Source organism: Lissotriton vulgaris, chromosome 2_1, assembly GCF_964263255.1.
Source record: "Lissotriton vulgaris chromosome 2_1, aLisVul1.2, whole genome shotgun sequence".
Classification (NCBI taxonomy): domain Eukaryota; kingdom Metazoa; phylum Chordata; class Amphibia; order Caudata; family Salamandridae; genus Lissotriton; species Lissotriton vulgaris.
In genome coordinates this window covers 655,358,202-655,370,846 of record NC_141687.1, presented here as the reverse complement: position 1 = coordinate 655,370,846, position 12,645 = coordinate 655,358,202, and the positions used below count along the sequence as shown (strand labels likewise).

Here is a 12,645-nt window from a genome sequence, read left to right as displayed (position 1 = left end):
GGAGTCTCTAGAAGGGTTACATTGAACCGCCAATTTTCCTTTTAAAAGATGCATTTTTATATTTCCTTTGGGAACAAGACCACCATGTGAAGCCCTTGAATGCCCTAAAGCACCCTTCCATGATGTAGCCCTAAACTCATTGGCAACTCAGGAACAACAGCAATTTTCAACTACTGAATTACTAAATATACAGAAAGACACTCATCTACTCACTTGTCCTTAGCGAATGTGTCTGCTATCACTCCCTGCCAGTAGGTCTTTTCCTATGTTCTTTTAACCCAATGGATAAACTACAACATTTTGATATCACAGCTGTCCTCAATCTCCCCAGACGTACACCCACCTCACGGAACTGACAAAAACCCAAATGGTGATGGTAGTGAGATGAATCAGAGCGGTGACAGTACTGACACCAAGCCAACTCATAGTCAGCTAAAACATGTTTTGTTCAAAATAGCAACCCTATGTTAACTATAACTCTACAATGCACTGTGTTCTCACAAATGATGTGATTTGCGATGTCATAATTGTTGTTATGTATGCTATGATTTCAGATAGTATAAGTGATATAATACGAAATGGTATAAGCAGTGCATAGAGAAGGCATGAGTTATAATTAATGTAGCGTGGCTACTGAGTTCACTACAGTGTGTATGGAGGTGGTATGTAAAATAGAAATTTAAGGTATAAATTTAACTTTTGCATTTTTAATGCATGTCTAGTTTAAGTTTGGTTTGTATAGAAAGAATAAATAAAGTTATAGTAATTTAAAGGTGCTGTATACATTAAAAATCTAAGGTATAACTATAACTTTAGAGTTTCTTATGTTTGTGTAGTTTAAGTTTGGTTTGTACAGAAATAATACCTAAAGTTGTCCTAAATATAACTAAGTTTAACCATCATTTTTGTCACTGAATTTCAATGGATTTTATTTTTTGATAAAAAACGTGATTTCAAATCCTATGGTGTAGTACTGTTAAAGGGAGACTCCTTATTATCATGCAAAATTATATCATGGAATGTGCTCCGTTCTTTCACAAATTGACCAGGAGCTGCATCCCAAAATAATTATGGATATACATTCTAAGTGGTCCTACCAGATCCTCCTATAGAATTATACAAAGCAAGCTAAAACTAGCTGGGATACTAATATCCGGTGTGATATTTTGCAGCAGTGCATTCCAAAATTCTGTCAGCTTCATGGCATGTTGTTTCTCATGCCGTCACAACATCCAGGGCAAAGCCAGAATTTCTTCTATCTAAACAGGAATTACACTCTATATAGTGTTCTCCCTTAACAAACCCCGCAAAAGCCCTTACTAACTATGCTTCTGAATTGGCTGATATTTCTAATTCAATTCCTACCTATCCCGTTTTCCATAATCCTGTTTTTTTCTGTAACAGAAGTTAAACTTACTTCTCAGAAAGCTGGCAAAGCTACTCGGATGGGTTGAATTCCGGTAGATCTCTTTTCTTCTGAACCTGACATTTGGGACCATATCTTACTCGGGTGACAAATGCACTAATAACAGGAGCTGATAACCCTGCATCATGGAAGGGTGCTGAAGTAATTCCTAAGTCTGCTGGGGCTCTAATGAGGAAATTACTGACCCCATTGGAGTAAAGAAAAGGGGTTAGGCAGAGTTGTGTACTTTCCCCAACATTGTTTTGGTTGTTTATTAACAAGTGTATAGATTATTTAACTGATTGTGACAATGCCTCTCTGGTACTTTGAGGTTTTGAGGTCCCGGCCCTATTATTTGCTGATGACACCTTCATATTATCAAAGAACACATAAGGCCTTGAAACCCTTTTGGAGAAATTCAATACATTTTAAAACAAGGCACATGGCCATTCATCTCTATAGAGGCTTTAGGGGCTTTGCCCAGTTTGGACTACCTTGGTATCCTTTTATCTTGCTCTAATTCCTGATCTGACCAAGTTACAAAAAGTGCTCTCATATTAAGCTATAGGGCTGTTACTATCTTAAACTTTGCCTCTGAGACCTCTTTCCATCCTATCTCTCCCCTGCTCAAAGTCTGGAGTTCTAAAGCCATTGCTGCTGCTGGGTATGGTGCTGAACTGTGGGGTCACACTAAAGGTATTGCCTTGAAGGTTGAGGAAAATCAATTTCTTATATCAGTACTCAAACTTCCCTTAAGTTCCCCATTGGTTTTTAACCAAGATTTGAGATTTCAATCAATAGTTCCCTAAATTCACCATAAACCAATCTTATTCTGGTTGTGACTTTGGTGTACCCTCGAACTAACCCATTACAGGGAAGGCCTGAAATATGTTCTAACAAGGCAGTAAGGCTGGGAGATGTTACAGTAGTTGAAATATGTAAACAAAACACTTTATTCTTTAGGCTTTCAAGAATATTGGCTTGATCTGGGCACCATCACACCCACCGCAGCAAAAAACGTGAAGGTGACCTATTCAGGAGGAGGAAATATCACTTAGTGGGCCAGATTTGGGTCATATGATAGAATGGTTTTGAGAGTTTAAGCCATTTTTCTCTCTAGAGCTGTATATGGATGAAATAGATACCCCTCACACAAAGTCTCTTTATATCCGTTTCAGGTTGGGTACCCTCCCACTTACGATGTTTATTGTTTACCTCCAAGTGGAATAGAGACCAATTTAGCCTGTGGTGGGGGTGAAGAAACTGACAGCCTGTGGTGTTTTTTTGTCTTCTTTATCTTAAACAATGAAAACGCTTGGTTATTCCCTTGTGCTGACTCTTGGGTGTTCGCCAACATGATGTAGCTTTAAGATTTGTAGATCTTCTACGTCATCCACAATAGTATTTTCTGTTGCTAAGTTTCTTGATAGTATTTGGCCTATACGTTGTAACATTATGTTGTCCCTGAATCAAGGGAAAACAATTGTTGCCCCTTCTTAGGGTGTTTTATGATCTTTTGCTTTATTTAGTATGTATTGTTTAGTTTTTATGCTTTGATTCCGATTGAATCTTAATGTTGTCACCTATACGTTGTAACATTATGTTGTCCCTGAATCAAGGGAAAACAATTGTTGCCCCTTCTTAGGGTGTTTTATGAACTTTTGCTTTATTTAGTATGTATTGTTTGGTTTTTATGCTTTAATTCCGATTGAATCTTAATGTTGTCACTAGAGACTTCTTTGATAATTTTAATAATGTTTTAATTATTTACATGGGAAATCTGTTTGGGTATTACTTTAATGGTCTTTGACTGAAATAAAGTACATAAAATAAATAGAAATGATTCATTAAGTGGAGGATCATGGAGAATAGTGGAGGAGAGTTTTGTAGAATGTAGTGTCGAAGAGTAAGGTAGAGTGGTGTGGCGTACAGTGGAGTGGTGTACAGTAGTAAATTGTAGAGTGGAGTGGGGTAGAGTGGCATAAATTGAGTATTGTAGAGTCAACTAGTGAAACATGGCTGGCACACAGTGCAGCGGCATAGAGTGGAATGGTGTAGAGTGGAATAGCATAGAGTGGATTGGCATACAGTGGAGTGGCATACAGTGGAGTGGCATACAGTGGAGTGGCATAGAGTGGAATAGCATAGGGTGGAGTGGCATAGAGTGGAATACCATAGAGTGGAGTGGCATACAGTGGTGTACAGTGGAATAGCATAGAGTCGTACGACATACAATGGAGTAGCATACATACAGAATGAGTGTGGAGGTGTATAGTGGAGTGGAGTACAGTGGAGTTGCATATATTGGAGTGGCGTATATTGGAGTGGTGGAGAGTCGAGTGGCATACAGTGGAAAGTGTTCAATGTAATGACGTAAAGTGGAGTAGGGGTACAGTAGAGTGAAGTGAAAAAGAATGGAATAGGGTGAAGTAGAGTGGTATAGTATGGAGTGGTGTATAGTGGAGTGGCATACAGTGGAATATCAGAGAGTGGAGTGGTGTACAGTGGGTTGTATAGCAGAACCACAGATGAATAAACCATGCGTGACTTTACAACACAGTCAGAACAACAAATGCATCTTAACCACACAGTTGTTTACCTCGCAAGTCTTTATAATGACTTGCCTTAGAGAAAGCACTTAACTTTGGAAGAGTATGATTTACTATTCCAACTCCAGTCTGCGCAATAGTAGGAAAAGCAATAGACTTTAAAGTCCAACGCCGCTTTACCTGAGACATTTTGTTGGAATGACATGTGTGGTAAAGGAATGCATGATTAAGGCGCATTCGTTGCTCCCCCATCTTTGTTACTGTTGTTTCCCTGTACAGTGTAGTGGCATGAAATGAAGATGCATAGAGTAGAGTAGAGTAGTATACATTAAAATACCGTAGAGTAGAGTGGTGTAGAATGGAGTTGCATAGAGTGGATGTGCGTATAGTCAAATAGCATATAGTGGAGTGGCATAGGCTGGAGTGGAGTACACTAAAGTAGCATATTGTACAGTGAAATATGGTGTAGTGCAGCGTATTTTATTTTTTTCATATTTAATGTGTTTACAATTTATTTTAGGTACAGCAGTACTTTCTAGGTAGTACTGCAGGAATGCATAAGTATTATGAAACATACATAAGAGAACTATAAATATTTTTCCCTACCTATTACCACTGTATTCTAGTGGTAATAGGAAGGGGAAAATGTTCAACCTACTAATTACCTAAAGCTGAGTTCATAACCCAGAAAATAGCAAAAGTTGCTTAAAACAACATATCTTCCTTTAACTTTTGTTAAGTCAGTCATTGGCCAATCACATAATGCCTTATCATCGCCAAGTACACCGGCCTGAGATATTACTACATTTTAGTGCCTTAAAAGTCTAAAACAGCTGCATGTATTTTCATGAAACCCAAAAAAGGATCCTTGTCAAATTTCATGAAAATACGTTAGGTTGTTTTGCTGCTATGTCTGTCCAAATCGTCCCAAAAGTCCATTGAAAATGCATTGGGAGAAAAATGTGTTTTGGAATGCCCCTTTTTTCTTTGCATCCCCTTAACAAATCAATGCAGCAAAAGCAATAGGTCTCCACATTTTTGTGGAGATTCTTCAAACTGGGGCAAAGCTATTACCAAGCAAAAATCTCAAGAATTCCTATCTCTTGGAATCCTAACTAACTATAACTACAGAGATGCTGCTTCCATTCTGTAAACTAACTATAACTTATATCCCAGCAATTCACTGCTTAAGACCTCACATATTACTTCTTACTTGACATGGTCAGTGACATCACTGATGACATCTAAAATAGCATCACTGATGACACCATCCCATGACTATAAGTGTTTCATACATGTTTCTGAGACTTAAAGATATATACTAAGCTATAGCATAAGTTAAATTACTATTCTTCTGTACTAGTAATAAAGCCTACTGAGTGGCTGTGTGACTGACTGTATCAGTGTGTGAATGGATGTCTGGGTGTCTGTATGGGTGTGTAAGTAAGTGTATGGATGTATTAATGGGTATGTGAGTAGCTGTATGGGTGAGTCAGTGAATGTGTGAGTGGCTGTATTGGAGAGCGAATGGGTGTGTGAGTGGCTGTATGGGTGACTGAGTGGCTGTGTGAGTGGCTGTATGGGTAATAGAGTGGGTGTGTGAGTGGCTGTATGGGTGAGTGAACAGCTGTTTGAGTGTGTATAGGTTTAGTGTGCGGATGTGAATGGCTGTATTGGAGAGTGAATGTCTGTGTGAGTGGCTTTAAGGGTGAGTGGTTTTTGTTTAGTTATAGGGATGTGTGAATGGGTATGTAAGTGGTTCTGTGGTTGTGCGAGTGGATGTATGTGTGAGTGAGTGGCTATGTCAGTGGCTGTATGGGTAAGTGAGTGGGTGTGTGAGTAACTGTATTGGTGAGTTAGTAGCAGTGGGAGTGGGTGTATGGGTGAGTGTGTGGGTGTGTGGTACCTGTATGGTGAGTGAGTGGCTGTGTGAGTACTGGGATGGTTTTGTGAATGGGTATGTGAGGGGTTATGTGGGAGTGGGAGTAGGCGTATGAAAGGTAACCCTGGGTGTAGTTCGCCTAGTAGCGCTAAAGCGTAGGTACCTGAAGGGCACTTCGCACTACACAAGCTACGCGAACTGCGTAGTTCGGTAGGGAAAATGCTGTTCGCACTGATTGCATGGTGCCAGATGCTTGTCTGCACTGTGCAATCATTGCAAACAGCATCTTGCATCCTCGAGTAGATTTGTACTCGAGCGGCAGCTTTCTCAAAGCGGACTGGTAGTTTCTCATCCATACGCGACCACTCGCAATAAGAAACCTGACCTCCCCATGTTGATAATCTCGCCTGGAGGTATATTTTCCACGCTCGTGATTGGCAACTTGATGTTGCTGATCGCGAATGAGGAAAAAATCTCGCCGGGAAGTTGATTTTGCTCGCTCGGGTCGCCTACTTGACGTTGAGGACTGCGAGCAAGCAAAAATGCCTGCTTCGCTGCGCTACACGTTTTTGCACAGTGCTGCGTGCAATTCGCGTAGAGCGTAGTAGCCCAAACTACAGATGCTCCGCAAGTGTATCGTAGCTCTACGCCCAGGGTTAATGAAAGGCTCTATGGGGTGTGAGTAGGAGTGTGGTTCTGTGGATGGTTCCACAAGTGATGTCATCAGTAATGTCATTTGAGATGTCATCAGTGATGTTATCAGTGATGTCACTGACCATGTCATGAATGAGGTTATATGTGAGGTCATAAGCAGTGCATTGCGGGAGCGTACGTTATAGTTAGCTCAGGCAACTATACCTGCTGAATTTCACTGGCTGTCTACAAGCAGAATCTGAGTCTTACTATAATTACCCTGTAACCTTTCAGTGAATTTTTAAGGTTATTTTATATTCTATTTTCTAACTATAACATCCTTATAACCTTTGTTTTTTTAAGTTAGTTTCTAAGGTTTTATTAATTCTTTTTCCTAACTATAACAGCTCTGTAACCTTTGTGTTTTTTATTGAATTTCCTAGGTTTTTTAAATGTTATTTCCTAACTATATTGAACCCTGTAACATCTGGATTTTGTACTGAATTTCTACGTTTTTTTACATTTTATTTCCTAACCACGAATTGTAATCTATGTGACTCAAGCCTCTCATAAATAAGCCCCTTATTTTCTACATTTTAAGGAGTTGTGGCTTATTTGTACACTTAGGAACGTCTTTTCCGTGAATTATCAAAAAAGTATTTCATGACTCTCCTGATACATTTTCTCCGAGGGGAGGAGGGCACAGCTTATACTTTTGCCCTTACAGTCAGGCCGGACCCCTTGGCTAGACTTTAACTTGGCTCTTCCCATGAATCGTCTGACTTGCCCAGCTCTACAGCTAACTCCATTAGATTTTGACCAACCAGATGTCACCATTTCAAATGTCAAAGTATTTATACAAAATGATCAGTGTGTAGTATTTACTCATCCTTCATGACTCCTGAACAGTAGCAATTTAACTCCAAGGAAACACATCTCAATTTACTAACCAGCATAAGTCTGTACTAGTTTCCCTATTCATCAGGGCATGTGTATTTGGACATTCATTTTAAAGCCCACAGTGCCATCTTCTGATCAAACATATATCTGTATTATACAAACCCAAATAAAGATAACCACAGCTCACATTTCACTCTTGTTATTAGTGACGTTAACTATCTCTATCCCAATGTCTTATATGTAGCAAAGCTCAGTTAATTAAATGAATTCCAAATCCCTATTTGTTTACCTTGTGTTCTGAAACAAAGTGCATTGCAGTGTGAAATCAATTTTATCAATTGCTCAAATATGTTCTGCATACATAATGTGAGAGCATGTACAGTACTATGAAGAGTCCTTGCTCTGTCAGCGCTCTGGATTTATTTCCAAACATCCCAAAAAAATGCTGCATGAGTTGATACTTAAAAAACATGGCATACCTGCCAGGTTTTCAGTGCTCTTATATGTGACGTTTCCATGTTTTCAGGAGTCTTATAAGTGACACTTCAATTCCTTTTGTGTGACATTTTCTCACTTGTAAAACAAAGCGGTCATTTCAATTTAATGAAGTACATTTCAGGAATTACCACCTCATATGTAATAGTATGGTCCAGAAAGTCCCTTCAAATAGCGTTATGAGCCTGCTTTCTGCATTGAAATGTAATGGGAGAGTGAAGGTGGGGACCCCATCCTCGGGGCCCAGCCATTATCCAATGGGGAGGGGGACCATTTGACTTTACAGAGGTTGACGTTTTTGAAACACGGATAGATGTTTTTAAATTAGTGAGAAAATGAAACCTTAAGAAATGGTATTCCATGAAACCAAATATTCCTTCCTATAAATGAGATTGTGGATGCAGGGGTAAGGAATCCTGGGATGATATGTTTATCACTCTCTACAAATTAGAACAAGGAAACACTTTAGGCAATTGTGTTGGCAGTGTTGAAAATGTTCTAGAAAGTCAAGGCAGTGTGTATGACTCTGTGGCACCCAGCAAATTTTACCCGAGGCCTGTTTTCTCTTCCCAATTGCCTTATGGTGCTATATGTGTTTTATGATAGTATGATACAGGGTCTTAAAAGACTTAGGAATACAACGAGCCCTGAAATTTGACATACAATGAAATGCAAGCATTAAATGATCTCACTAGGGATTCAAATATCATCAGTTGCCTGGCTGATAAAGGGCGGAATGTGGTGATCATACTTGTGTGATGTACATTAAAGAAGCCCATAGGCAACTGAACAATAGAAACTGTTATGATAATATTGATATGGACAGATATAAGCATGCAGTTATGTTTGTATGGGAACAGTTACAGAGGTATAAAGATTTGGGCTAAGTAGAATTAGAAGAATACCTATATTTGAAGACAGAATATCCCGCCTGCTAGCGTTTTAACTCTTGCCTAAAATACACAAAAATCCTAGTAACCCACCTCGAAGACCAATTGTTTCATCCAGAGGGAGTGGACTAGGAGTACATCGAAGTACATAGATTTTTTCTTTACAGACTTTGTCACTGCCCTCACTTTGTTTCTCCATGATACTAAAGACTTGCATAGGAAACATGGGGGAATAGAATGGATGAATACTTATCTTCTCATGACCTTGGATGTTTGCTCTCTTTACACAAGATTAGATCATGAACAAGGGAATGATGCTTGCAGACTTTTTTTGAGAGTCAGGCCTATACATTTGCTGTCCTTTACCAACATGCTCCTTGAGATGATTTGTATCTGTCTTCAAAATGACATCTTTCTGATTAATGGAGAACTATACAAGCAGCATACTGGTGCTGTGATGGGTACCTGCTTCACCCCCAGCTTTGCAAACCTCTTCATGGGCTGGTGGGAGGAGCAGGTGTCCACCACACCTGAGATCTCAGAAGGTATGGAGAAAGCCATCATATGGCTATGATATATCAACAGCCAATTCATTGTATGAGAGGGCATTTTAAGTTCAGCCAGAGAGTTTATTTCCAAGTTTGAAAATCAGCAATACAAATTTTAGATTTACCCACACCATTAGTAGTAAAAAACTTTCATTTCTGGACATTGTAGTGAAAATTAAGGAAGGAGATATAACCACATGGCTACATAGAAAATCCACTGCAGGCAATACTATCCTTCATGCGGAATATTCCTTTTTGGTAACTGCTCAGGGCCAAAGACAATTGTAGTAATGAAGTAATGAAGAGGTATGTGTTAGATAAGAGAATATTATTTGTGAGAGATTCAGGGAAATAGATTACCCCAACTGGGTCCTTGAGAAAGAATAGGGCACACAACATCTCCAGAGACTCTATTCTCGTTCAACAGTCTCTCCTTTCTGATAACTCTGAGGAGTTGGAGAACAGACTCATCACTACTTTCAATAATCAAACGAGCACAGCAGCCAAAATAGTTATAAGAAATTGAGGGACTTTATCCACCAATTCCATCATTGGTCTCATTCCACAGGACAGTCCCAGTTTTACATACAGAAGAGGCTGTAGCCTCAAGGACTTATTAGTACATAGCGATCTTACAGTAAAAAAGCAACTAACAATGTATTTAAGGGCTCCATCCCTGTTTGAACTGCAAAGCTTTCAAAAACAGTTCCACTAGAAAGATCTATAAGGGTCCATTGTGTAAAAAAGATCAAACCATTTCTTACCTGTAGTTTTTCCTATGTTATCTACATCCTAGAATGCCCTTGCAATAAATGGTATGTAGGAAGTACTATCCATCCAGTAAGAAAATAATTCTTAAGCACAAGTGTGTTATTGATAAGTGTGACACACACTACAGTGATAGAAACAAAATTAAATGTTTTACAATTGAACAAATTCCATACAATAGGTGTGAAGTAATAGAGTAGTACATCTATGACTGAGAGAATCTTAATATATAAAATTTCTGGATACTAAGCTCTGCGGTGGCTGGAATACAGAAGAAGGACTCAAAGTTCATCTGTACATCGGATGCATCTTTTTGTTTGTTAGTTTCTGTTTCTAGATCCTCTTAGCTTAGAGTGTTTTATTGTTTTTTATTTGTTTGCTTATTGCTATGTAGTTTTAACACACTTTCTTCTTTACTCTGCTTTTCTGTAATATTATTTTTCCCAGGAGGAAAGGAAGCAAATCTCTCCTGAGATGTGGATGTGCCCAACCGGACAGGAGCCTCTTGTCTTTTACTCTACACATGCTCAGATATTGCTTTGACTCATTTTCATTTTGTCTGTGAGTGACTTCATGACTGGTGGTCGATTGGTTTGAGATTTTGTATACATGCCTTATGATCATTTTTGTCATTACCCCACTTGAGCCTAATTTTATGTTGTCAGTGCTGGTGTATTCTGTTTACAACAGTATGATGTATGGACAGTAGCCCACTGGGGTTCCCTTATGTTTTATGCTATTTGCTGGATTTCAGTTTTGTGTATTTTACGTCATTTGTATTGTCTTCATAATGTATTTAATTTGTATTTTAAGGCAGAGGCCTGTTTAAATTGAGATATTATGCCTCTGCATATTTAATCTTTTTTAGTGTCTGGATATTTTTTCAAGATGGCTCTCATGTTTTCAAAACGTATTTTGTCCTTTTGCATGTTTATGATGTGCTTTCACCACTTCTCCTTTTCTTTGTGAACATTTTTGTCCTTTCGGTATGATCAGCATTTGAAAATGTTTAAGGAGGGGATTGGTAATCTGCGGGATATGTGATCAAGGCTGTTAAACCGAAACATGTAATGGATTGTCTATAGTGAATAAACTTCTAATTGTGTATCCTATAACTTCCCTATGTTAAATGGCTTTTATTGGTGTCATTGGAAATTGCACATCTTTCTACTGAGTTCTCTCCCTCCGCAGCCACATCTCACAAGGACAGGGTTTTCTTTGAGCATTTCAGTGAGTGAAATATGTATATATTGTAGATCGTTATAGTTAGGAGCAAAATCCTAATTTGTTTATGTAGGGATGCGGATACTCTGTGGATCGGACAGTCTCTGTGTTCAAATCTGATTGGCTGCCAACACTCCAGTCAGGAAGTATTGACAGCCATCTTGGAACTTGGCTTTAGCTGAGTACCAGTAAAAACCTTTAAATAAAGAAGAGAAGGGGCTTGGAGGGAATACCCTGACCCCCTAGGCCTCTGGGGGTGGGGCTCCCATAGGGACCACGTAGGGCAAAAAAAATATTCTCAGCAGGAATCAAGCTGGAACTGCAGCTCCCATTGATTTTTTTTAATTAAGACGCTCTTTTCTAATCTTAAGCACCAAGTGGGCTAGGTCACAGGGGCATTAAGAAATTTACATAGTGCGGAGTGCCAGCACAGCACTTCCCACACCCCGGGGGCTGCCACCTCCCTGGGACAAATGGTTAAAAAATGTGGGGGGGGGCCATGCACCCCCTGCACCCTCATTGGACTGCCACCTCCGTGGGGCACTTTAAAAATATATATTAGGGCGGGCCCGTGGGCCCATCTCTGCCCCGGGGACCGACACATCCCCGGGGCAAAACATAACATCAATGCGGGGGCCCTCATGGATGGGCTCACTGCTCCCACCAAGCCAAAGCAGACATAACTCTGCTTTCTGAAAGCGGGAACTGTCAAACAGCTCTGGCTTTCAGAAAGTGGAGTTTTCATCTGATGAAAACATTTGATCTGACAGACAGAGAGCTTCCTTTCACCAGCCCCAGTCTGTCAGAACAATGCCAGCCACCGCAGGAGGCTGGGACCGCTTCAGCCTTGAGGCTCCTCTTGCGGTCCCATTGCGCATTGGGGGCACCCAGGTGACATGGCTTTGCCCTGAGGGATGGGGACCTTGGGGCTGAAATGAGCCCGGGAGGGTGGCCGCATGTCCCCCACCCCATAGTAAAAAAAATCATTCAAGTATGTTTTCTCTGCAGTTCTACCTTGTAAAGATATCTGTTGAATACGCTCAAGCAACAATCACTTTTAAAAAGAAATTTAAAAAAAATTATTGAGAGACATGGTGTAATCCAAAACATAAATCAATACAAATACAGTTCATTAAAAACCTGATACAGAAAATACAATATTATTAATAGGTGTTAATTTAGTTGGCATAAAAACAGTCAGGGGATGCACATTTTATACAAGTTAAAATGCAAGGAGACCCAATAAACAGAAAGGTATGTAAGACCCAATAACCCCAAATAAATATGTATCGTAACATTTATTATTTCGAATTCCTCTAATCTTTTAGTGGAGCCCAGATGTTTCTGCCCA

The 12,645-nt window shown here is 39.6% G+C and overlaps 1 protein-coding gene across 1 annotated transcript in view; it reads left to right on the top strand.

Moving 5' to 3' along the window:
* Nucleotides 1–11,183, top strand: part of DCDC1 (doublecortin domain containing 1) — a 1,639,395-nt gene extending 1,628,212 nt beyond the window's left edge. Inside the window, exon 40 of the mRNA XM_086955816.1 lies at nucleotides 10,518–11,183. The gene's annotated coding sequence lies outside the window, so the exon portion shown is untranslated. The remainder of the gene's footprint in view (nucleotides 1–10,517) is intronic.
* The last annotated feature ends 1,462 nt before the right edge of the window (nucleotides 11,184–12,645 follow it).